Raw genomic sequence first — 25,340 nt, 5'->3', positions numbered from 1 at the left:
ACATTCTAAATTTCTGTACTTCAGGATCTTCATTATATAGGACTTCATAAACTGACTTCTGCAAAAAAGTGCTTAAAAAGTCATCTAGTTAGAAATGTCTAGTTAAGGAGTCTTCTATCTGTCTTATCAGAACAATATTACAATAAAATTTGGAAGAATGTAATTAATTTAAAATTGATAGTTTCTTAAAAGTAGGGATACTACATCCTGAAGAAGTAACTTCAGCAGTGTTTCTTAGTGAGGTATATCTTTTTTAAAGTAGAGATTAATTTATTTCAAATACATTCTTGATGAGGCAAATGTATTGGAAATGGGTTTAAATGAAATATCAATTAGAGATTTATGTGTAATTGTACATCAATTATGCCTTTGAATTGCATTATTCAAGAATCTAAGATCTAAGAATATCTGAATCCTGTACGTTTTTGTGTATTAAAAATCCATATACTGTAGTAGAAGATAAAATTGGTAGTAGATACAATTGGTACACCAATTGTTTTTGTTTGTTTGTTTGTTTTTAAAGTATTAACCATTTGTTATCTCACTTTGGCATAAAAGGGAATGCAGTTAGTGAAGAAGAGACTAGTAGAGCACTGTAGAAATAGTTCACAAAGCTTGTTTATTGATGTACCAAGGAAAATGAAATCACACACATTCTAAACACAAACATCCCAGAATATTTAACGTTGAACCCCTAATTAAGTCTTCTTTTAGTAGAGTTTCAGGCAGAGATTCCCTTGTAATCAGGTTCCTACTATACAGATTTCACTTCACCTAAATGCACTTCTGAGGTATTTATTTGTATGATAAATGGTATAGTAAAATCTGGACTTTTCAAACCTGTGCATTCTTAACTGTGGTACATTAAACCCTTATCACACTCTGGAGACAAGACTGCAGTCTTTCTGTGGGTCATTATTTTGAGCCATACTAGACAGGCCATTTTATTGCAAAATTTGGTGCATGACAGTAATCTGTTGTGCCTGTATTTTTTTTCTCCTTCCCTGTTCCCTTAGGTTTAGTCATTAGAGGTATTAAAACTATTTCAACCTAAGTTTCTTTGATTTGATCTTTCCATATCTTGATACATATCAAAGATGCACAGTTATTTCATGCCTTAGCATGTTACTTCTAATTTATAGTGAAATCTGCCCTTTGTAATTCAGTGATCACCTTATCAGAATATCCCCTATGGCTTTCCCAGTCTAGATTGAAGATGATTACATTGTCTACATATCCAGTGCTGTGCTCCATAATCCTTTGAGAGGTCATTGGTCCTACATAGAACACAAAAGGCATGATGGTAAATTGATATTGGCCCCTAACAATCTCACCACAGTTTGACCGTTTGTGAACTTCTTCTCCTAATGCATTTGTCATTGAGCATCTGTTGTCCAACTGCAAATCTGTACCTGTCATTGGCCAAGCCAACTATCTGCTTCAGCCACCCTATTGACTTGCTCATTAACCCAAAACTTGTTACTTTCTTGTATGATCATCTCCTGAATTGCTTTAGTGCCCTGTTTACTGATTGATTTATTGCATTATTGATGCTCAGCTTATCAGTTCTACACCTCTCATTTGGCTCTCAGCAGTGTGCCTTCCCTTTGACCCTGTCCAGCCGTTGCACAACATTTCTTTTGTCTGTCTCACTGGGCATACTGGATGCAGAGAGAAGTAATCTGAGGTGGCTCCAAATTGTCAGAAGCAAGCATGATCAGATGGTCTAAATGACCAGAAACAGTTTAATTTGGCCTTAACTGTTTAGTGTAGAATTATCCATTGTCACTTAGTTTCTCTTTCCCACCTCTCATTCTTTCATATTCACCTTGCTGTGATTTCTGCGTTCTTACCTACTTCTCTCACCAGCCCTACTTCCTTCTTTTCCCATTGTGTTACTATTCCGCTCTCTTTTTCTTTTTACCTACATATATTTATCCCATTTCCTTCTCTCTCTTTCTGCCCACATTTGACCAAGGCCTCTTACCATGTCAATTTTTCTCATCAATGTATCTGACTCTCTGGGTTCCCCCAAACCTCACTTGCACCACTTCCAGTTGTTTTCAACCACTGCTTTTGGGGACTTCAGTCTATCAGTGTCTATGAATTCTCTTCTGCTCTCACTTTACTTTACTCTCTCCCTCTATTTTTATAAATACATTCTCTCCATCAGCTTTTTTCTCCTTTTCTTTGTCATCACAAAATCCCTTCTACAAACTGACAAATGTTTGATCTCATCTCCAACATGATCTTTCTCCATATCTTTCTCTAGGTTGCTTATCAAAGAGTCCTGTAGCTGTACTGATTACAAGTTAGTTCTCTTCTTTTCTTTCATTTCTTCCATCTTCCTGGACAAACATTTCAAAATAAAGCATGAAAAATCTTTTTAGGTGTGTCATTCTGACCACGTTCACCATCTTTGGAATACCTCCTCTTTCCCCATTTTTCCACTTTATCAGATATAAACTTGTTGTCCTTCATTTTAAGAGCTTATTATATTTCTGGTGCTCTTCAGGTATATGTTCTTAATATGTCATATACTTCAGCCTATCCTTTCACTGAAATACTTACTTGCTTCTTCCGCAGTTGTTTCTATGATTTCATCCTTTTTGCTTCTTACACATTATGCCCTCCCTTAATCAGTTACTTAGAATCATTCTTTTCAAGCTACCTTGCACTGACATCTTCAGGAAATTGGCCACTCAATGATGGTTAGAGATTGCAATAGTTAGAGAAAGCAGATTTGATTTTTTTGAAGAAATTAAATAGATTGAAACCATAAAATATAGCAACTTGTATCATTGTATGCTCCTATTTTAGTTAAACTTGCTCTTCTTCCTCTCTTGTGTTACACTCGTTGCAACTTTTTTCAAGTTAGATTGTTAACTATTCAAGACCAGGCATCATGCTTGCTTCTATGTGTTATATATAGTGCCCAGCACAGTGGTGCCTTGATCATGATTGGGATGTTTGGCATTACCACATTGCAAACAATAACTTTAGTTTTAGGTTGAGTGGAAGGGAAGGGGAATTTGAAATATTCTTTTGATACAGTGAAAGTATATGTGATTTAGGTCCTACTGTTAAATAAGTTCATTTGTGTGGGGCATGTGCAGACTGTCTGTCAAGCCCACGCAGCTTTGCTACTACCCTCTCCTGGCCTCCTATGCCTCTATTACTTGCCTACCATGACTTTTGATGTTACTGGATATTGAGAGGTGTAAGGAATTTGTAGGATCGTCAGTACTTGCGCAGGCTACCTGGACATCTGCACCAGACTCATTGCCTTATTCATGTCTCCTGCACACCCATGAAGTGGTTTCCCCCTTCACAGGGCTGTCCCTGAAGGTATTCTGAGGGCTTCTTGGGGTTCCACTGTCCAAGCCTAGGCCCTTTTTTCTTTCTGGCCACACCAGTCTAGGCCCACTAGTAAGGACCTCAGCTTCTGGGCTTTAGGCCTGGCCTCAGTTGGCCAACTCATGCCTCTTTTAGTACCATCTCTGAGAGCTATGGTCTTCCCCTCAGCTTGGGATTTTTTCTTTAGCCCCCATGTCAAAACAAATAGGGAGGGCACCCCTGGCTTCCTATTTGTGGCCTCTTCTTCCCCTGTAGCCATGATTTGTTCCTTCAGTTCACAAGCCCAAAACAAATCAAACAATAAACCAAAAGACACAAGCTGTCTGCTCCAGAAATGGAATACAAAGCTCTCCCCTTTGTCAAAGCAGCTCACAGGCCATACTGTCCTGAGGCTCCCTCTCCCAGTTCCCTTGGGTAGCTCACATTTCCGCTTCCATCCACAGCCTGCGCATACACCACTCTTCTCCCCTTGTCTGCCTTGGTCTAGCCTTAGATATCATAGACGTTCGGACTGGAAGGGACCCTGGAGGATCATCGAGTCCAGGCCCCTGCCTGGCGGCAGGAAGTCAGCAGGGATCATAGGATCCCAGCAAGATAAATATCCAAAAGTGTCTTGAAGGCATTTAAAGTGGGTGCTTGAACCACCTTCAGCGGCAGTCTATTCCAAACCTTGGGGACTCGGACAGTAAAGAAGTTCTTCCTTATGTCCAGCCTGAAATGGTCACAGAGAAGTTTGTGACCATTTGATCTTGTCATCCCTTGGGGCATTCTGGTGAACAGACGTTCCCCCAGATCCTGGTGAACACCCCTAATAAACTTACAGGTGGACACCAGATTGTCCCTGTGCTTTTCCAGGCTGAAAAGTCCCATGGCTCTCAGCCTCTCGTCATAAGGTCTGTTATCCTGACCTCTGATCATGCGCGTAGTTCTCCTCTGCACTCTCTCAAGCTTCTCCACATCCTTTTTGAATTGTGGAGCCCAAAACTGGATGCAGTACTCCAGCTGCGGCCTCACCAAGGCTGAGTACAATGAGAGAATGATGACCCAGGATTTGCTTGAGGAGCATCTATGGATGCAAGTGAGTGTTTTGCTCGCTTTACTAGCCGCAGCATCACATTGAAGGCTCGTGTTCATCTTGTAGTCAATCATAATCCCCAAGTCCCTTTCATCTGTAGTGCTAACCAGTGTAGCACTGCTGAGCCTCTAAACATGCTGCAGGTTTTTCCTCCTAAGGTGGAGAACCTTGCATTTTTTGATGTTAAACACTATCAGGTTCTCATCCCCCTATTTCCTGAGTCTGTCAAGATCTGCCTGGATCACCCTCCTCAGGTATGGATGCTTTACCCCAGAGTTTGGTGTCATCGGTGCACTTGGCCAGCCCGCTTCTGTCACCAATGTCTACATAATTGATGAAGATGTTAAAAAGTAAAGGCACTAGGACAGAGCCCTGAGAGACCCCACTGATCACAGGGCACCACAAAGATTGACTTCCATCAACCACCACCCTCTGGGTCCTGCCGCGGAGTCAATTCCCCAGCCAGCGGATTGTGGTGAGGCTGAGGCCGCAGTTAGCCAGTTTTGCCAAGAGGTGATCATGGGATACCAGATTGAAGGCTTTTTTTAAAGTCAAGATATATGACATCAATCTCTTCCCCCTGGTCCAGATGATAGGTCACCTGGTCTTAAAAGGAAATGAGATTGGTCAAGCAAGACCTACTCACAACAAACCCATGCTGGTTATCCCTCAGGATATTGCCATCCGCCAGCCTGTATAGGATGGCCTCTTTGATAATCTTTTCCAAGACCTTCCCCAGGATAGAGGTCAGGCTGATGGGTCTGTAGTTTCCCAGATCCACTTTCCTCCCTTTCTTGAAGATAGGCACTACATTGGCCTTCTTCCAATCATCAGGCACTTCACCAGAACACCAGAAGTTCTCAAAGATCCATGCCAGGGGCTGAGCTATGACGTCTGCCAGCAATTTGAATACCCTTGTGTGTAAACCGTCAGGGTCGGCTGACTTGAAGGTATCCAGCCTGTCAAGGTGTTCCTTCACAAGGTCAGCTTTGATGGATGGTAAGGAATCTCCCTCACCCAGGCCTCCCTGTCCCATAGTGGGCAGGGTTGTCTCATGGGACTGGTGAAAGACTGATGCAAAGTACCCATTTAGTAAGTTTGCTTTTTCCTGAGCATCGGTTGTCAGTTGTCCCATCTGGTTTAGGAGGGGTCCAATGTTGCCCTTGCTTCTCCTCCGGATCCCCACGTATCTGAAAAAGGACTTTTTATTGTCCTTGATATTTTTAGCTATTGGAGTTCCATCACAACCTTGGCTTTCCTGGTTAGCTCTCTGCAGGTCCGGACCAGAGCAGAGTATTCCCCCTTGGTGGTGGTTCCAGTCCTCCATCCTTTTTAGGTCTTCCTTTTAAGATGCAGGAGGTCTGCTAGTTCCCAAGGGGGCTGCTGTGCCCTTTTGCTGCCTTTCCTCCAAGACGGGATAGACTTTGCTTGTGCATCCAGGATTGCTCCCTTGAAGAGCCACCACTCATCCTGAACTCCCCTCCCCTTCGGGTTGTGGTCTTTTAGGTCCTCATTGACAAGCCTCCTGAGCTTGTCAAAGTCAGCTTTCCTGAAGTCGAGGACTTCTGTATTGCTGATTGACTTACCAGCTTTATGGCGGATGGTGAAGGTGATCAGCTTGTGGTCACTGTCACCCAGCTTCCCTTCAATCATTAGGTCACTGATTAGGTCATCCCCTTGTCTGTGTTTAAATCCCCCTAACCTGCCTACTTCCATCACCTGACCAGGCCTGCTGCATCCTGTGGCCAGGTGTAGCTGCTTGCTCATTACTGCCTTTATTAGTGCCAGGTTCATCCCACCTGCACTGCTGCCTTACGTTGTCTACCCTCTGTGGCCTTACTAGTAAGAGGGAAAGGAGTTCCCTGTTACAGCATGCAATAAATATGTATTTTTCAGATGCTTCTACAACTTTAAATTGCAGTATTATTTCTGTGCTTTGTGGATTGCTAATGCATTTTACTGGCATATGGCGTAGGTGGGCATTTATATTAAGATTCTGTAGGAATATTCTTCTAGAGTTATTTCAAGATCAGTGGCAGGAAGAGCTGAGGAGTACATATCAAATAGCCAACTGACTCTCCTCTGACACTCTTTTTAAATACTTTCAGGGGAATCTGCCTAAATCCTATAGTACTTCCTTTGGAGTCTACATTTTTAGAAGAAACTAATATAAGCCCATTTCTACAGGTTACTTGCTCATTACATTTATTGATTGTTCTTGACTGGTTTTATTGGTTGGACAGAAGAATAGATTCCCTTTGTCATGTTTTCCTATTCACTCAGAAATGTAGCCAAAATAACTATTAATCTGTCTTGTTGTAATCCTTTTTTCCATCCTTTCGCTTCACATCCCATTCTCCTGCCCTCTGAGGAATATGCTGTTATGTATTCCACCTTTTTATCATATTATTTCTCTCTTTATGCAAACTTTTCACTTTGCCTTTGGAGTGCTGCTCTTCAGCCCAAATCCTGCCTCAACAACAAAGTATTGTCAACATACTGAGGGCTTTGTGATCTTCCTTATATGCTCCCTTTGGAACAGTTGCTTCATCTCCAAGACTAGATGCCTCAGGCATCAGTTTATGCAGTCCTGTACATTGTACCTGGAGCTCATGTCTATTATGGTTTTCCCTGGGTTTTGTTCTTTGTCTTTTTATTTAGTATGGAGTGTTTTCCAAGCATTTTTTAGTTACATGCTTCAGGTATAGTTGGACAGTATCCCTAATGGATGCACACAATATGTATGTAGTGCATCTCAAAAAAGATCATGAATGACTTACCTGAAAGATTTGTTTAAAGATGTATAGAAAAGGCCCACATCCAGAATTCTTGAAAGTGCTTCATGAAACTATCAGGGAAGAACTACAGGGCTTATGCTTGTCAGAGAAGAGGAAGGAACACAGAGTCAGGACTCTATATTGCAGTTGCAATTGAAATTCTGTATTTGTATTTTAATCAATGAGGCCCTATCTCTGCTGAACCACTGAAATCTGTCTGGATAGAAGGCCTTGTATTCCAGGTACTATCCAATAACCAAAAGTTACAAATGTGCTGGCCTATTCTGTATTTCAGATACCAATTTTTGGTTCTTGTCAATGAACAACTATAAAGTATCTGTCATTGGGAGTAACCAGATACACAGGATGTTATTACATACGTTTCTCTCTCTGGGAGATTGCCTACTCAGACAATACCCCAGAAAAAAATCTACAGATCATTTTCAGAAGTTATCAAGCTGTTGTTCAGAGTAAAATATGCAAGTTCCATTATCATATACAGCATAGGCATGGTTTTCCCTCTGGGAATTTTGTCTCTAGCTGATATTGGTCCATGGTGTCTATGTTGTACTGTTGTACGTGATAACTGAAGCAATATCTGTTGTTCCTATGATATAGCTCCGTATTTGACAATATTTAAAATATTAAGGGCACAACCATACTTTCAGAGACCAAGTGTACTAAAACTGTGCCTATTTGAATCAGAATGATAATATTTCACATAATAAAGGAAGAACTGACATAATTTTCCTGTTTTGTCAAAGTATCTTTTGAGACAGTATCTACCATATTTACTCAAATGTGAAGTTGGTTAAAGGCAGCCCGTGCTGAGCATGATTATAAAACATATAGCCCCCATAGGGCAAACATGCTGATGGGAACCTACTATGAGAACAGGTTAGTGCAGCCCATATGTATAAAACATATGGTAGTTGTGCTCATTTAGCACGGCCCCCCTCACTACAGACTTCTTAAAGTCATGGTGATTCTCTCCAAGGAATATGTTTTGATTTTCTTTTCATTCCCAGAGATGAGCTGTGCCTTTTTTCCCCACTGCCAATGATTCCTGTTTCTTCACGATCATTAAATGTCTGGCAACCATTACAAAACAGGGGCCCAAATAGTTCACCCCAAATCCCTCTGTTGCCCTCTCTCCCCACCTGTCACATGTGATTACTGTGGCCCTGCCGTTCATGAGATGAAGCTGAACCAGATTGCCCTGCACCTCATTTGCATATACATTTTTGGAGAATCCTAGGATTTGTGACACCAGTTCCAATCATGAGTGGGGGCTAATTAGCACATGGCTCCTTTTGGGGTGTGCAGTATCTGGAGTACACGCACGTACTGAGCAATGCTGAGATATGGGATCACCATGGCTTGAAACACTGTTGACTGTGGTGGGGCCCAGCTCAATGACCTATGTGGTAAATTATAAGCCTTTGGCTTTGGAATAATATCATGCATATGTACTACATATAAGTAGGCGTCAAAGTGCTGTTCAAAACTGTTTAAGTAGTACCTGTACTAAAACTTAAAGCAGTTCAAAAAAAATAAAAATAAAGGTAACATGCAGCAATTCCAGATAAACTAAATGCATAGGTACTATGCTTCTCTTCCATGTGCTAAGGGAGAGCAGGGTGTGAGTATGGGGTGTGGAGGGGCTGCCTAGGGAAAAAGTTGGGGGAAATCAGAGATCAAAGGGTTACTTCATTCCCCAGATTTATTTTTCCTGCTGTAGCAACTGTGGGGGGAGGGAAGGCGGGGGCGGGGTGTGTGTGTGTGGAGAACGATGACAAATTCAAGGCAAACCTACAATAATTAGATTTTATACCTGGAAAATTATAACAAATTTATACGTTTTCCTTATAAGGAATCTAATTACTGGGGGGGGGGGGGGGGTCACCTTATAATCAGGGTCATCTTCTATTTGAGTATATATGATAATTCTTATCAAGAGGAAAAAAAAAACACAGTTACAGATAGACTAAACCAATTAATAGTAGTGGTCAGTGAGTACTGAATCACAGCTCTCTCCAGATATATGTATCTTAAAACTTATTTGAATAGGATCAGGCCCTTAGTTTGTAGACCACCAATGAGTTACTCTAAAGATTTTTTCACTCATTCATATTTTGTGTAAACCTTCTTCCCCTACTCTTGCACTAAAAAGTTCCTGCAGAAATCTGTTTTTTCATGAATCAAGAAATATTCACTTTTCTTTTTGAGACTAAATTCTCCTATATGCCCAAATAACATGTTTTAAAAAATGTATTTATGAGTATTGTGGTTGAGGGGTTAGCTTAGCAATAATATATTTGAAATTATATTAAATATCTATATACTGCAGGAATACCAGTTGTTATTTGTCAATCTATGTAAAAAAGTAACCTATTTTCCAATTATAAGTTGATCCTGCTTATAAGCTGACTCTTCATTTTCAGGATCAATTTTAGGAAAAACAGCTTATTCCCCAAATACAGTTAGTGTCTTTGGACTGCTCTCACAAAATCCCATATAATAATCAAAGATTAAATGCACCAATAATATTAAATGATAATAAACATAAAAGTATCCTATTTTGCTCAAGGCTCACCATGTTGTCTTCAGTCTAAGAGTGTGCATCAATACATGTCAAGGCATTTAAAATTAAATGGAAACTGTTCATGGGTTTAAACCAGTGTTCCCCAAACTTTTGATATCTACAGCCGTTTATTTCTGAATTAGAACTGGTGGCACATTAAACTCTTATACCTGAAAAAGTATACATATCTTTTTTTATATACACTATATATATATATATATATATATAGTGCTGTTGGGTTGGTCCCTAGGTCAGATCTGATCTGTGGTTCTGATTCTATCATGCGTGGCCAGTGCAGCCAAGGCCCAATCCTGTGGCATGAGGCTGGTGCAGTTGGGGCCTGTTCCCAACGTGCAGAGTGGGCATTGTAGGAGCATGATTCAGCAACTCAGGGCTTGGGCATTTGCTGGCAGGAGAGCAGTGGTAGTGTTAATTGCCACACTCCCCCACTGCCAAGTTACTGGTCCCATGGAATGCTCAGCAGACTGTCTCTGATCCTGATAAAGTCTCATTTTTCATGGCACACCCTTTGGGAATCATGTATTTAAACAAACACAGACCCTTATTAAAATATCACATTTGAATTGCAGTTCTGGATTGAAATTTTACATGACATGTAGAGCTAAAACCTTAGCTTTAAACATCCTTTGTCTTAAGGGCTCAAAATCCAAATTTTCAAATTTCTTTGAGGGCTGTGGGGAAAAAGAGTGGATGGTTGCAAAGGGATTGCACCTAGGTAATTGCAGCACTGTGTTTCAACTATGAAATGATTAAGTCAACATTGTAATATTTTATATGATCATAAGTAACCACTCCCTCAAATTCTTTTGCTCATTTTGTTGTTTCAATAAAAGTAAACATAGCAGTCATATTTTGTGATTGTAATAAACCATACTTTGTAATTTTTTATTTTCCAACATGTTCATGCACCAAGCAGGCTTAACAATGAGCTATAGCCATGTTGAGCTTTACTCTCATTATTATGTTGATGCCCTCAAAAATAGTCGATGGTTATGTGTTGGAAAAAAAATGTGCATAGTTTTTTAATATATCTGTATATTTTTATTAAGAAACTTTCAGAATTATCTAATAACATGTTTTAGTATGTCATCATATCTTGTGGTTAATAAAATATAGTCTTGCAAACATGCCATAACAGATTAATAAAATTAATATGGTATACTGCAGAAAAAAACTCCAGATTGTTTGTGTAAACATGTATCTTCTCTGCTCAGAGGCCCTGGATTTCACTGAGATAACTCCACTTATTTCAGCTGAGGCACTCAACTATATTTAAATTGAAGCAAATGATGAGGAGAAGGTCAGGGTCTGGGCTAAAATAACATGCCTTCTGGGCCTAATTCAGCACCTGACTCTAGAATGGAAGGAGATGCCACTAAGAATTCTTAGCCATGCCTCTTCTTCTGGAGTCAGGTGCCTAATCTAGGCATCTGATAGAAAAAGAAAAACACCTAGTTATACTCAGAAATTACAGATACTTATTTTTGAGGAGGGGAAACTCGTTTACAACCCTTACTCTGCCTGTTTTGGAGCAAGGACTTGAATATAGGTCTCAAATGATGCAGGAGAATGCCCTAACCATGTAGCGGTTAGATATTTTGGGATGAATTTCTATCTGTGTCCTGTTAACGCTGTTCTACTTGAACAAACCATTAAACATTAATTTGGGCAGAAGGAAACTGAGATTGAGTTTATAGGTCAGTGGTTAGGGCACTCACCTTTGTTGTAGGTGTATCACGTTCAAATCGCTGTTCCAATGAATATTTCTTTTATTAAAAGAGTAACAACTTCAATAGAAGAGATTGAAGGAAAGCAGTAGTGAACAACAACCACCCTTCAATTGAATTCTCTTTGGAATACATCTACACTAACTTCAAGTTTTCAGATAGCCACATGCAGGATGGTGCCCCACAAACGCTTATATACAGAAAACCCACACACCACCATACTTATGTCCACAGAACCTACAATTTCCTAAACACCACAGAAAAGCTGTAATCTACAGTCTGGCACTTGGATACCACCATATCTGCTCTGAGAAGAAATACTTGCAACACTTACCTTGCCAGCCTGAAAACTGCCTTTACCCAACCAAAACACTTCAGCAGAGAAGTAGACCATATCTTTGAAAGATGTGTTAGACTGAGGACAACATGGTGAACCTTGAGCAAAATTCTATTTGGCAAGGAGAATACTTTTATTTTTAATAATTCATTTTTTAAGGTAATGATATAAGAATCACTATGAAATTAACTTTTCTGCAGGAGCAGCTACAATTACTCATTTCCAGAAAAAGAATCACAAAATACAGTCATGTCACAGGAAATAATGGTAAATGCATTCCATCCATTTTTAGTTTGGACGAGTCAGGGTGATACAAGGGCATTGTTATAGTCTGTCAAAAATTGCATATGGAATAAACAATGCCATTTGTTCTCACAGAAAAAAGCCACCCAAATAACCCAAAATAACCAACTGAAGGGTCGGTTACTATGACCAGAGTAGCAAGCCCAGCTACATACTCCTGGTTGTCAAATGCACATTAGAACTGATAAGAAGGTTCATCAAACAATTGCAACCTGTACTTGAAAAGGATTAGACCTTAAGAGAAATGTTACCAACCCTCTGGCTTTTAGCTTTCGAACAACCCCTAACCTTGCCCAATTCATCCTCAGAAGTAAACTTCCTACTGATCAACAGATACATCATGGCATCCAGCCCTGCCTTTACAGGAGATACAAAACCTGTCAAATCATCTCCACTACTGTTACAACAAACAGCTCCCACCACCAAAAAAATCCCCAACAAAAACCCAATCAGAATCCATGGATCCTACATATGTCTATCCTAGAATGTGGTGTAACTCATCCAGTGTACCAGATTTCCTTTTGGAAACTATGTAGGTGAAACTAGACAAAAACTATGCTCCAGGATGAACTAACACGGGGAAAAAGATAAAGGATAGATGTACAAACATGGGAAGGAGAATACTGTTCACAGAACAACCACTTGCTTTCTGACTTCACAGTTACGTGTAAGTGAAATTTTATAAAACACCATTAAAAGACAGGCCTGGCAGCAAAAGATTGTAACTTTATTAGACGCTGGGAAATAAGCATTGATTTTATGGGTCATTATAATCTGCCTGGTAATCTCTATTCTCCAGAAGTGATATGGATGGTTTTCCCTCTTGGATGGTCTTACTCTTCAATTTACCAGCTTATCCTTTCTACCACATTTCTTGTCTTTCACCTAATCCTGATAACATCTCTTTGCTTTATTTATAACTGTGCCCCATTCTGTTAAACAGACATAGAAAGAAGAAGTTGGCCATAGTAGTTTGAAGTCAAACAGAAGGCAGGGCAGGGTGGTACTTCAGGGCATGTCTAGATAAGTGCACATTTGTTTCCCAAGGGATGTTTCCCCAGGGACAAACAGCAGTGGCACATAGTTGTGCTGTTGCTACTTGTCCTCGAGGGATGGCCAGCAGGTACACTCTGGTGTGTGGCAAGTTGCCTTGGGTGGGGTAGGGGAGGCTGGGTCCAGCACCTGGGCTTGCCCCAGCAGCCTTACCTAGGGTCTTTGGAGCCTCTTGAGGCTCCAGTGGTGGTGATCCAGGCACGTGGACCTAACCAGCAGCTGGAGTGTGAAACCAGAGCCTGGTCTTCTTTTTTTTTGGCATGGGTATTTTTTTGACACCAGGATCTCCCAGTGTCAATAAAGCCTACCATGCTGCAAATGTACAATGTGGCAAATACCTGCGTTTGCCATGCGTGCAGTTTGTGGGGCCACAGATGGGTCTGCAGTGCCACAAACTGCACGTGTGTGCCCATCTGGATGCACCCTTAGAGACTAACTTCTTCAGAAATGCGTAAGATTTCATAGGCTTTTTTCATCCAATACTGTACGTTCACTAAATGGAGTGTTTTTGTTTCCATATGGCATTTTAGACAAGCTATTGTTATGTTACTTAACTAAAATGGAGCTTGCTTGTTTCTCAGACTTAAAGAAGGGTACTTTGTTTAAAAGCTTGTTTAAAATCTGTCCCAATCAGACAGTTGGTCCAATAAAATATACCATTCCCTCCAAAATCTCCTTGCCTCTCTGAAATGTAAACCCCATTTTTGACATGTACCCATACTGAATCAGGTGTGTGAAGAAAGATATAGGCTAGGTACAAACATTACACATAAAGCAGTTTAAGTGGTCAGAAACTGGTTTAAACTTGGAACAGAACAGAACAGATGTTCAGTGCAGGTAAACCAATTTGAAAATGGCTGAAACCAGTTTGAGATAAACCTGGTTGAATGTAGTATCAGACTTAACTGATTTGGGTCAAACTGATTTATGCAATGTCTGTCCCAGACCCCATCCTGGTTTAAGATAAACACCATCAGCATCCTGGCGTGCTCTCTGGCCTGGGCAAGGCTTTCTGCTCCACAGCAGGACTGGCCCCACCCCTCTGCTCCCTGGCTGCAGCTCCAGCACAGGCTGCAGGCTGCTCCCTCCCCACACCCCGTCACCACTTCCTGCTAAGCAGGAAGTTCCTCCTCTCGTATGCCTTGCTGAGCAGTGTCTATGAATTAGCTAGTAGACCACATTCTGGCTACGGTCCCTGCTGAATCAACAGGTAGAATCAACAGGGGAGGGGGAACTTGTAATTCTAATTGTAAAAAACTTGTAATTGTAACTGCTCCTGCAGAAAAGTTAATTTCATAGTGATTCTTATAGCATTACCTTAAAAAAAAGAAATTTCATACAAAACTTTACCTTTTACATTTCCTATTTTTCAGTACTAAGAACTTTCTTAACGTGGCATTCATATTTTATTGCATTTATTAAAATAAATTATACAACACATCCTGACTTATAAACAAAAATACACTGCAAAATACCTCAACAGAAGTAAATTATTTGAATGAATTATAAACAATATTATCTGTAAGGTTCAGCATTGTTTTTAAATATCCTGAATTTTAAAATTGTCAGTAAGATTCTTGACAAGTCAGGGGAACTGGGTGATTTTCATTCAAGAGTGCTGAGGGAGCTGGCCAAGTCATTGCAGAACCCCTGGCAAAACTCTTCCACAACTTGTAGTGCTCTGGAGAAGTCTCTGAGGACTGGAAGAAGGCCAATGTTGTGCCCATCCACAAGAAGGTCAGGAGGGAGGACCTAGGTAACTATAGGCCAATCAGCCTAACTTCCATCCTCAGGAAAATCCTAGAAAAGTTCATCAAGGAATCTATCTGCAATAAGCTTGCAGAAGGTAAGATTCTGAATGACAACCAGCATGGCTTCATCGTGGGCAGCTCTTGCCTTACCTGGTCAGAAAAGGAGATGAGGATGGTAACTCGCCACCTGGATACGATAGAGCAGGTTGACATCATATACCTAGACTTCCAAAAGACCTTTGATCTAGGATCCTATGATGTCCTCATGAGAAAATTGCAGGATTGTGGGCTTAACTCTGAGACAGTCCAGGTGGGTAAGAAACTGGCTGCAGGATAGGACCCAGAGGCTCATAGTGAATGGATCTGTGTCATCCTTGCAAGAAGTGGGCAGCGGAGTCCCACAGGGGTCAGTGCTTGTTCCAGTACTTTTCAACATCTTTATTAATGATTTAGATGTGGGGGTGAAGAGCTCACTGGCCAAGTTTGCAGATGACACCAAGTTATGGGGAAGTGTGGTCACACTTGAAAATAGGCTACAGATAAAGGTGGGCCTGGACAGGCTAGCAAGCTGGGCAGGTCGGAATCTGATGAAGTTCAATGTCGAGAAATTTAAAGTGTACCACCTCAGGACAAGCAATCCCCAAAACACCTACAGGCTTAGCAGCACCAAACTGACTAGCACTACAAATGAAAGGGACCTGGGGGGAATTGTAGACCACAGTATGAATATGAGCCGGCAGTGCAATGCTGTAGTCAGTAGGGCAAATAATACTCTGGCATGCATCAATCGATGCACCTCCAGCAAAGCCAAGGTGGTGATTGTTCTGCTCTACTTGGCACTGGTGGGACTGCAGCAGAAGTACTGCATCCAGTTCTGGGCACCGCACTTTAACAAGGATGTGGGCAAGCTTGAGAGAGTCCAGAGAAGAGCCACCCATATGATCAGAGTCATATGACAAGCTATACAAGGAAAGGCTGAAGGATCTTGGACTCTTCAGCCTAAGGAAGAGAAGACTGAGAGGGGACCTGGTAGCAGCTTACCGCTAAACTAGGGGCAGTACATCAAGGACTTGGTTAGCAACTGTTCACCAGGGCACCTGAGGGGAAAACTAGGAGTAATGGCCACAAACTCCTGGAAGATCAATTCAGGCTCAACATTAGGAAAAACTTCTTGCAGTCAGGGTGTCCAGGCTATGGAATAAGCTCCCTCCAGATGTGATGCAATCACCTACTCTGGAAATTTTCAAGAGGAGACTAGACAGTCACCTTTCTGGGGTCACCTGACCCCCAGTTACCTTTCCTGCTTGGTGCAGGGGCTGGACCCAATGATCTTCCAAGGTCCCTTCCAGCCTTACAATCTCTATGAATCTATGACATTACTCTATTTTGTTTGTAATTGCCATGTCATACTTTTGTTTCATTTTCAATTGTCTTAAGTATTTTTCTCCATAAATCAAAGTGACCTATTGTCTTTTAAGTAATTTCCTAAGTATGGTTTGATGAAGTCTGTATTCCTGTTACAGAGAGTAATTATTAGCTTTCTTGCTACTTTGGCAAAAACTATGGTGGTCTACCAGAGAAGTCTGTAGATTTTATGAAAGCTTTTAAAACTCCAATGGTGAGCTTTCAATTTTGTTTAAAGTAATTTTTTATTTAAAGGACTAATGGCATAGTCATTCTTTCTTCTTTGCTTTGGTTTATGAATGGCTGATCTATTGTGAGTTGTGGGCCCATTATGAATATAAAGTTTCTTCTCATTTATATTTTATTAACAGTTTGGTTCTAATAACTGTCATAGTGAATGGTGCAAACCTAAATCAAGGCATGTTATCAAATGAAGAAGTGGTTGTTTAGCACTGATGAGGCCCTACCTGAAGAACCTGTGTCTAGTTTTGGGCTGCACACTTCAAGAAGAATGCAGACAGTTTGGAAAGAGCCCAGCAGAGAGCAACACAAAAGATTAGACACCCAGGAATCATGATTCGTGAAAAAAAAAGCTGAAAAAACAGTTTTTAGTTTGGAGAAGAGAAGCCTGAAGGGATTTGATAACAGTCTTCAAATACCAAATAGACAATTTTAGACAGGATGGAGATGAGCTTTTCATTGTGTCTCTAGGGGACAGGACTAGGAGCAACATTCTCAAGCTGCAGCAGTGGAAATTTAGGTTGGAGACTAGGAGGAATTTTCTGATTATGGTCAAGCATTGGACCAGGCTACCTCTCCATCCTTAGAAATTTTCAAGAGCAGGTTGGACAGACACTTGGTTGGGATGGTTTAGTTAGAGGCTGGACTAGATAACCTTGTGAAGTCCCTTTCCACTCTACTTTTCTATGTTTCTATGTTTCTAAATGTCAAAGTAACTTTTTTATACTGGAGATCAATACAGCTTTGATTATGAGGATTAAATTATAAGTGCTGTTGTTTATAGATGAATCAAGCAGTACAACATGAGACTTCTTGTATTAATTGAATTGAGTAGATTTCCAGTCAAATTTAATTACCGTACATTTGCCATTTCCCAGTTTCTTAATATCTCTTTCGTAACTATGAATGCATTCATTTTAATATGTGAAGCCATATAAACATGGTATAAAAAGTTTAAAATATACATTATGGAGGTGAAAACTGTCATCATTCTAAATTATGTGATTGACTTCACAAGAAACGCTAATATATTTTTAAAATGAGATATGGTGGTGTGCTTTAATAGGTGGCAAAATGTGGTCGGGGACATTGTGCCTGCCTCACTGGAGTTTAAAGTTGTTATTGTCCTAATTATTTAGAGCATTTGTACTACTGGAGCTTGTAATTTTTTTAGAAGTAGCTCTGCCAGTCACATTTACACAGATAAACATTTTTCTTTTTATGTATTCCTAAAGTTTATATTGGGATTCTACAGAAAAAATGGAAGACCTAAACCAAAATGATAGGCAATATATAGGAGACAAGTAAATTCATTGGATTTTTTTCCTTTTTTAAGATTACTGTTTTGCCCATTCACTTTGAAGTGAGAGAGAACCTTTTTTATATTGGTTGCCTATTTTTTTAACTAGTGTGTTTCTAACCATTAGATTCTTGGTGCATGTTTCTCTTAAAATCAACTTTTAATAGTTAAAATATAAAGATGTCTCTATGTGCATTTACATAATTGTCATCGTAGCTTATTTTATCTGTTAGCAATTTACATCCAAAGTTCAATATATTTCTGTATAATTATTGAGTTTCATGAGAGTGGTTGAAAAAATGGGGGGAAAAGCAGCGAAGAATATGTGATGCTCTGTTTAGTCATATTTTTAGGAGAATTACAATTTTTAGTGGTATGATTTGGCGAATTGGCCTGAGGATGTGAACTGGCTTGGACACCACATCAGCTGTGGTCTCCCTGATGTGGAAACCCTTGGGTCCAACCTGCAGCTGGGAGCCCAGGTCAGCTGATGGAGCTCTCAGCTGCGGGCACGTATAGTGTACCCCTGCAGCTGGGAGCCCTGTCATCTGAGGGGGCTCCCAGCCACAGGAGATTGATTCTTGCCAGTACACAGGGAGCCTGGGATTGGGCTTCCCCTGCACTGGCAACAAGGTGTGATGGGATCTGACTTGCAATCCCACAATCATGCCTCCTGCCACGTTCCTGCAGAATAGTAGAAGGTGTGATTTGTGTGGATTGTGCATCAGATCCCACACCTTTACCTGCTCCTGTTGAGGGACCCTCAGTAGAAGTGTTCAGGTTGGCACCCTAGACCACTCTAGATATATCCATTTCAATGCTCTCCCTCTAGCATCCACTTCTTCCACTGTCAGATACAGGATACTTGAACTAGTTATATACTGACCTGGTAAAATACTTCTTCTGTTCTTATGTTTACCCTTTGAATTGATAAGAGATCTGGCTAGGGGTTGGTTTTTTTGAGTTATTTATTTTTATTGGAGGGGTAGAAGGTCGGAGGTTGCAATGAGAGGGGAAGATTACTCTTTTTATTTTGCATTGCTTCCTTTCTGACCGTACTCTATTGTGGGTTTGAGCAGAACTTTCCTAGTAGTCGTGCTGTTTTGGGCTGATTAAATTCAACCAAGTTGCTGGTTCTTGAAGTAGATCTCAAGCACATTTGCTCAAAAGCTACCACAGCATGTAGCTGCTGTTTTTCTTTCTGTTCTTGCTAGTAAGATAACTTACTCACTGCAAACCAATTGCCTACAAATCATTAATTTTAATCTAGACCAGGGCTATCCAAATACCAGGCTGTGAGGGGTTAATGTGTTGGCCCTAAGTTATCATTTGGCTGCTGCTGCCCATATCCAATGGAGCCAGAATCTGTAGGCTTCCCCCTCCCTCCTCTGGTTGCCACTTCCTGCCTTCACCCAGGGAGCACGGCAATGTGACAGCACAGGGATCTGAGGGTGAGTTAGGGGCCATGCTCAGGGATAGGGATGGTTCCCATGAGTTGCAGCGGTAAGGGGAATTTCACAGGTGCACATCCAAGTGGGGGAAGGGATCACGCAGGTGTGCATTCTAGAGGGAAGGGGATTGCATGGGTGTGCATTGCAGCAGGGTTGGGAGGACAGCATATCTGCATAATGCAGCAGGGTATGGGGGAGGGTGATCATGGATTGCAGCAGGACAGGGATCATGTGGGCATACATTGTTAGGGAGTGGGAAAGGTCATGGGATACTGTGAGGAGGGGGGCATCCATGTAGTGTGTGGCCTATGGCGGCTTAGAATTTGGGCAGCCCTAATTTAGCCCATATCTTTAAAATAATTTCTATGGATTGCAGTGGTAAAATAGCTTTCCTGGCATTTATTACACTTACTAGATACCCAAACCTATTATTAAATAATGAATAGTTACTCACTGGAAGTAATAGGACTTTCTGGGCAATTTGAATCCCCACAAAAATGTGGTAAGAAATGCGTGTACAGGCATTCAAATGTCCAATTGTTCAGTGCTTCAGAGCATTGTGAGAGCTGGTACTACTGGTACTCCACAACCAGGGTCCCAGTGTAAAGATCCCATCATGTTTTTCAGAAGGGACCCATCTCTAGAGGTTCCCAAGAACAACCAAGTACAGGGGAAAGTGCTGATTAGCTGTCTGCGCAGGAAACTACATCCATCAGGAACTCATTAGCCTCCCTTGCAGTAGGAGTGCAGGGCCACAGCATATCTGTTCACATTTTCCACTGACAAAAAGGCTCTCCTCAGTTTCATTTGCCGCTCACAATGCCACCCACACACTCTGCAGCTTCCAACCCAGATGACTTGGTTTTAGGCTTGGTTTTGGAAAGTTATGAGGACACCATCAAAAATTACCATGAGTTGATTCACTTTTAAATAAATGGAGGGACAAACAAAGTGAGTCTATATTTTTTTTTCTCAAACCACAACTCTTAACAAATTAGGGGAACTAGTTAGTGAAGTCATGTGAAAAGAGGAGTTCAGGACTTCTTCAACTGAATGCAGAGAGGACCTAGAATTTCTTTAAGTCCAGTGGAGGATGTCCAGTGTGTGCCATACTCCTTCCCACACAGTTAAAGCCTGCCACTGCTGCTTCAGATAGCTCATTCAGCTTCTGTGTGGGCTACTGTGAAGTGCTATATATAGCCATGCAGATATGACCAAGGCCCTGGCTATGTGATTTTTCAGTTGGCCAACCACGTTGTTATAGGCATTCCACAGTGGGAGAAACAGCATTGGAGGAATCCCTTGGTATGAAATGGGTGCTTGGTACTTTGATTCACTCGCCGCCTTGTCAACCCAGGGAACATTGGCAGGGAGAGAATCTGATACTGGCTCCACTTTGGTAGAGGGTGTGACAGAGAGTCCCCTTCATCCCACCCATGGCCTTTATCAATTACAGGAGGCAGCCTCTGCGCTATGCACATGCAGACCTCCCAGCCACATTTATGCCCCTCAGGGTTCTGATGTTGTCTCTGCTTCAGGAGAGGCACCAAGGAATCCCCTCATTCACCCTAGGTATCCATTTGCTGCTTGTTAAAGGAAGTGTTGTTCCTCTGTTCTCTCTTGGTCAGTGTAGTTTTGTTTGTGTGAATGCTGTCAGATGTTATCTGTTTTGCTGGAGTGTGCTGTGTGTGTTTTCTTGGAGACTGTGATATCATCCAAAGAAATGAGCAGAGGTACAGCTTGATGGCAAAGGCTCAGCCAAGTTTATTACTTACACAACACCAACTCCCTAACACTTCTGTCTAGAGCAGCGGTACTGAACCTTTTTCAGTCGACATACCCCTTGGTCTCAGAGTGAGACTTCGCTTACCCCCTTTCAATGGGAAATTAATTTTTATGTCAAACTATGTGTAATCGTGTATTATACATTTTTTCTGGCCCTTCAACCTGTGTTAGACAAAGTATGATATATATCTCGCCTAACCCCTGATGAGGCTTCACGTACCCCCTGGGGGTACATGTACCCCTGGTTCAGAACCGGTGGTATAGAGGTTTACAAGATGTTAGCCCCAGTTGCTTGTGGTAAGACACAGACTAAGTGTTCATATACAGTGTCCCCTAGGCCTTCTTTCAAAAATCCCCTTAGGCAGAGTTTCAAAAATTGCCAGGCCTTCTTATACATGAATCAAGCAATTCTTTTACATAGTGTGTTTAGATATCACACTTCAACATCTCTAACCAAATTACCCTAATCCTCGTGCCTTTTGTCCTTCTCATGCATGTTCTGGGCTCTCAGGCACCAGTCTTAATGTTCAATCTTATCCATCAATGTTGTCAGAGATCTGTTAAGCTGAACTTCAGAGAGACGTTTCATTCTAAGGCTCTGGTGGTTACGAGGTCAACCTTCTGTCAGGCCTGCATTTAGCCTTATGTGATTATGTGATTAATGCTTGTATTAATCAATACTTGAGCAAGGCTTTCAGGAAGGATATGAACATGAGCTCACCCACCCATGAGTTCCTGTTCAGTGGGTTTCTGTAGTGGCCTGTCAGTTTCCGTAGCTACTATGTTTGCCTCACAAAAAGGTCCTAAGGTTCAAAAGCTGGTAAAAACAGTCCCCTGTTCACTGCCCTTACTGCACCCTGGCTTGTAAATAATGTCAGGGTTGGACTCATTAGAAAAGGATATTTCTAACATGGCGGAAGGGTCTGGGAGTGGACTCCTACCCTGTTCATTAGGTAGGAAGGATTTTATCTTGTCCACAAAAAAGAGAAGGTGAGCAGTGTGACTGCATGGTAGTCTGTGAGTCTGGCTCATTCTTCCTCAAGTGATAAAATTCAGTGCGAGTCCTTGGAGCTATGGAGAGGTGAGGAGCACACCCACTCTTGAATTGAGGGAGGGCCAAGGCATGTATGACATGGTACTGGAAGTTGTCATCCTGTAGAGAATTTGATGTTATAAAGAGCTAATATTGATTTGTGGGGGGAAAAAAATTCTGACCATGAAAAGCATTTGAATGGCTGTATGTTCACTTTTTGCATACTAAAAGGGTATATTTCTTGCTATAAATGTAATGTCTGACCATGGCCAGCTCAGCTATCTCAGATTGGTGTTATGGATTACTTTTAAACCATTCTAAAGGCACTTAACACAGGTGTACACATTAAAGGGTGCTAAACTGCTGTGTACTCTCTAAGGCTATGTGCAGACAAGTGCAGCTGTGTGTTATGTGGTGCTGCAGACCTATCTGTAACACCACACACCACGTTCCCAGGTGAGGCTACCCCCAGCCTCCTGTATTCCACCCAGGGTAATCTGCTGCTCGCCAGAGTGCACGTGTGGCACAGTCAGTCCCTGGAGACAAGAAGCAGTGGCATATGGTGTGCCACTGCTTCTTGTCCCTTTGGAAATAAATGTCCACGCTTGTGTGGATGTGGCCTAAGTGTGTTCAAGTTATGCCACTTCAGGTGAGGGTTATCTTTGAGCCAAGCTCAAGCTACCTAGCTCAAGCTAGGATATTGTTAGTCTGCTCCATGGAGATAAAGCAACAAATTTACAGTCATCCAGAATCCCAGGACATAGAGCTCACAGCCCCTTTACCCTGACAAACTTTCTGCCCTCCCAAGATCTATGGCTCAGGGGCTGTTACTGGCCCCAAGCCAACACCCCCACCTGCCCCTTGTGGGTATGAACCCAGCCCGTATGGCACCATGCTGCCAGCTCAAAAAACTCTAGGAGACCCAAGCTGGGCCCCTGGGCTGGGGGCCAGCTCTCCTCTCAGAGGGCTAAGCCTTTACTCCACATTTGGGCAGCTGTTCCTTAGCCAGGAGAATTTGGATGGGGGTGGGTGGTGGCTTCTCTCCTGAGCCTCCCATGTTCCTGGAGGAGAAGGGGGAAAGGGCTGCTTAGCACAGAGCATGGTAAGAACATGGAGCTGTTGCCATAGTTAACCCCCAGTGGCTCCACACTTGGAGCAGACCCAGTCGGTGGTGATACTGTGAAGCCCAAGTAGGCATGCTTCCTCAGACTCCATGCTCTCACCATGCTTAACCCCTGGGACAACAGCCCTAGAAGAGAGAGAGTCCTGCCCCCAGCCAAATCCCTGCTTACCAGTCCTTCTAGTGACAAGTCACAGTTGTACAGGTCTGAGATAACATTAAGATTTAACTTGTGACTGCTCTAAAAGTGTTCTAACTTTAACACTGTGCAGGCTGGGAACGATCCGAGGCCCTTTTTTTTTTTTTTTGCGCCGTGGGCTGTGGCCAGCAGTCCGGACACACCGGGTTGGGGAAGGTAGGCGGCACGCTAGAATTAGGCACGGACACTTAATGGTTGTTTAAGATTGTTTACTTACACCGAAGATGGTTGCGGTGTAGGCTGGAACGTTTCCAGGAATACTTCGCTTAAATCCTAGTTTAAGGACTCGGAAAGAACTCTGATTCACTCACACGAAGTTTTTGAGGCTCCGTGGAACTTTGCGCGCAGGAAAGGGTACGTCGAGGGATCGTTCGGCGACGGGGAGAAGAATCGATAGGTGATCAGTCTATCGATCAGCTTAGCCGCAAGTCAAATCTCCTTAGAGGCACTCTGCAGCATGCTCAAAGTTCTCCGACTTGGGTGGAAACCATTCAAGCCTCTTATATGGCTAGCAAGCCAATCGCTAGCCGCCACTAAGGAATAATTTACAACTGACCAATAGTGGGGCACGAATTTAAATACAAATGGTGGGAACTCCTTGCAACGTGCATTTCTGTGTTGCAGCGAAGAAATGCACCCTGCAAAGAAAGCTACAAACGGCGGGAAAATAATTCAGCAGTGCCAAAGCGCACACAAAAAAAAATCACACCCTTGGGTTGTGACATCCCCCCTTGCTGAAGGCATAGCTGAATTATGCTGCACGCTCGTTATTTGAGTAATTAAGAGTTCTTATCATGAGTCGTCGAACAAAACGAATAAACACAAAATTTGCTAACATAAGAAGTTCGTCCTCCAGGGATCGAATCAAATAATAACCAACACAAATACATATACACCTAATCAGCTTCATAACAAAAAAAAACTGCACGATCAGGGCTTCAGTGGGCGTCATGGTGAAGTCGCGCGTCAGGCCCTCACTTCTTTTGATGATGTTATCCTTCTTGGGGCTTCCCTTCACCACGCACTCTGAATTCTGGATCTATAAGCAAAACTCTCAAAAAAAAATAAGTTAATGCATCTCAACATATTTACAAAATTTCCATGGAACTATACTATCATTTCTATATAATACAAGTGTTTGCTACTTTAAACTACCCTCTCTTGCACACTCAACTAGATGAAATCGTCAAGGAGCCGTCGTCTAATTCTTCTAGGTAATGGAAACGTAACTCATAGGCCAGTTGCCATTGGCCTGCGTCCCCTAAAATCAGAAGTTGCCGCTTATTGAGTCCAGAATGCTGTAGGAGAAATCCAAACATGTATCCCTCCTCTGGTGTTCTCTGTCGCAATGATGGAAGATTGGATTCGTGGTGTTTTGTGCCTTGAATTTCGGTCAGGTGTCGACGCTCCCGATCACCGGATAATCTTGGCTCCATCAGGATACGCAGTCGGGACAACTGACGAAGGAGGTTACTCACAGGCTGGTTCACCGTTGGGTTGAGCAGAATCCGGAGGACGACGATGTTCTTTCACCCATAAACCTCAACAACTATCTATGCTGTGAATGGTCACTGGAACAGTTCCAGGATCTTGTAGATGATGGTGAGGCCATGGTCTTATTCGCTGGTGTGATGTCAGTCCCAGCGCACATGCTCTGGGGTTCCAGGCACAGTACGAGACTCCGATGATTGCTAGCACGAGATGTTCTGCGCCGGTATGTTCTGGCCGTCCGTCATGCCATACGTGGGCTTTTTGACTGATCAGTCCTGCAATAAGCGCTGGCAGTGGAATAGGCCAGTGAACGTTAACCGCTACCATGTCTA

The 25,340-nt window shown here is 42.1% G+C and overlaps 1 protein-coding gene across 1 annotated transcript in view; it reads left to right on the top strand.

Moving 5' to 3' along the window:
* The window catches only part of LOC109285946 (uncharacterized), a 156,290-nt gene that overhangs the window by 4,570 nt on the left and 126,380 nt on the right, over positions 1 to 25,340 (top strand). The gene's annotated exons all lie outside the window — the stretch shown is intronic.

This window comes from Alligator mississippiensis, chromosome 3 (genome assembly GCF_030867095.1).
Source record: "Alligator mississippiensis isolate rAllMis1 chromosome 3, rAllMis1, whole genome shotgun sequence".
Taxonomy (NCBI): domain Eukaryota; kingdom Metazoa; phylum Chordata; order Crocodylia; family Alligatoridae; genus Alligator; species Alligator mississippiensis.
Note: the sequence above shows the minus strand (reverse complement) of the source record. Positions and strands in the feature narration are given on the sequence as shown.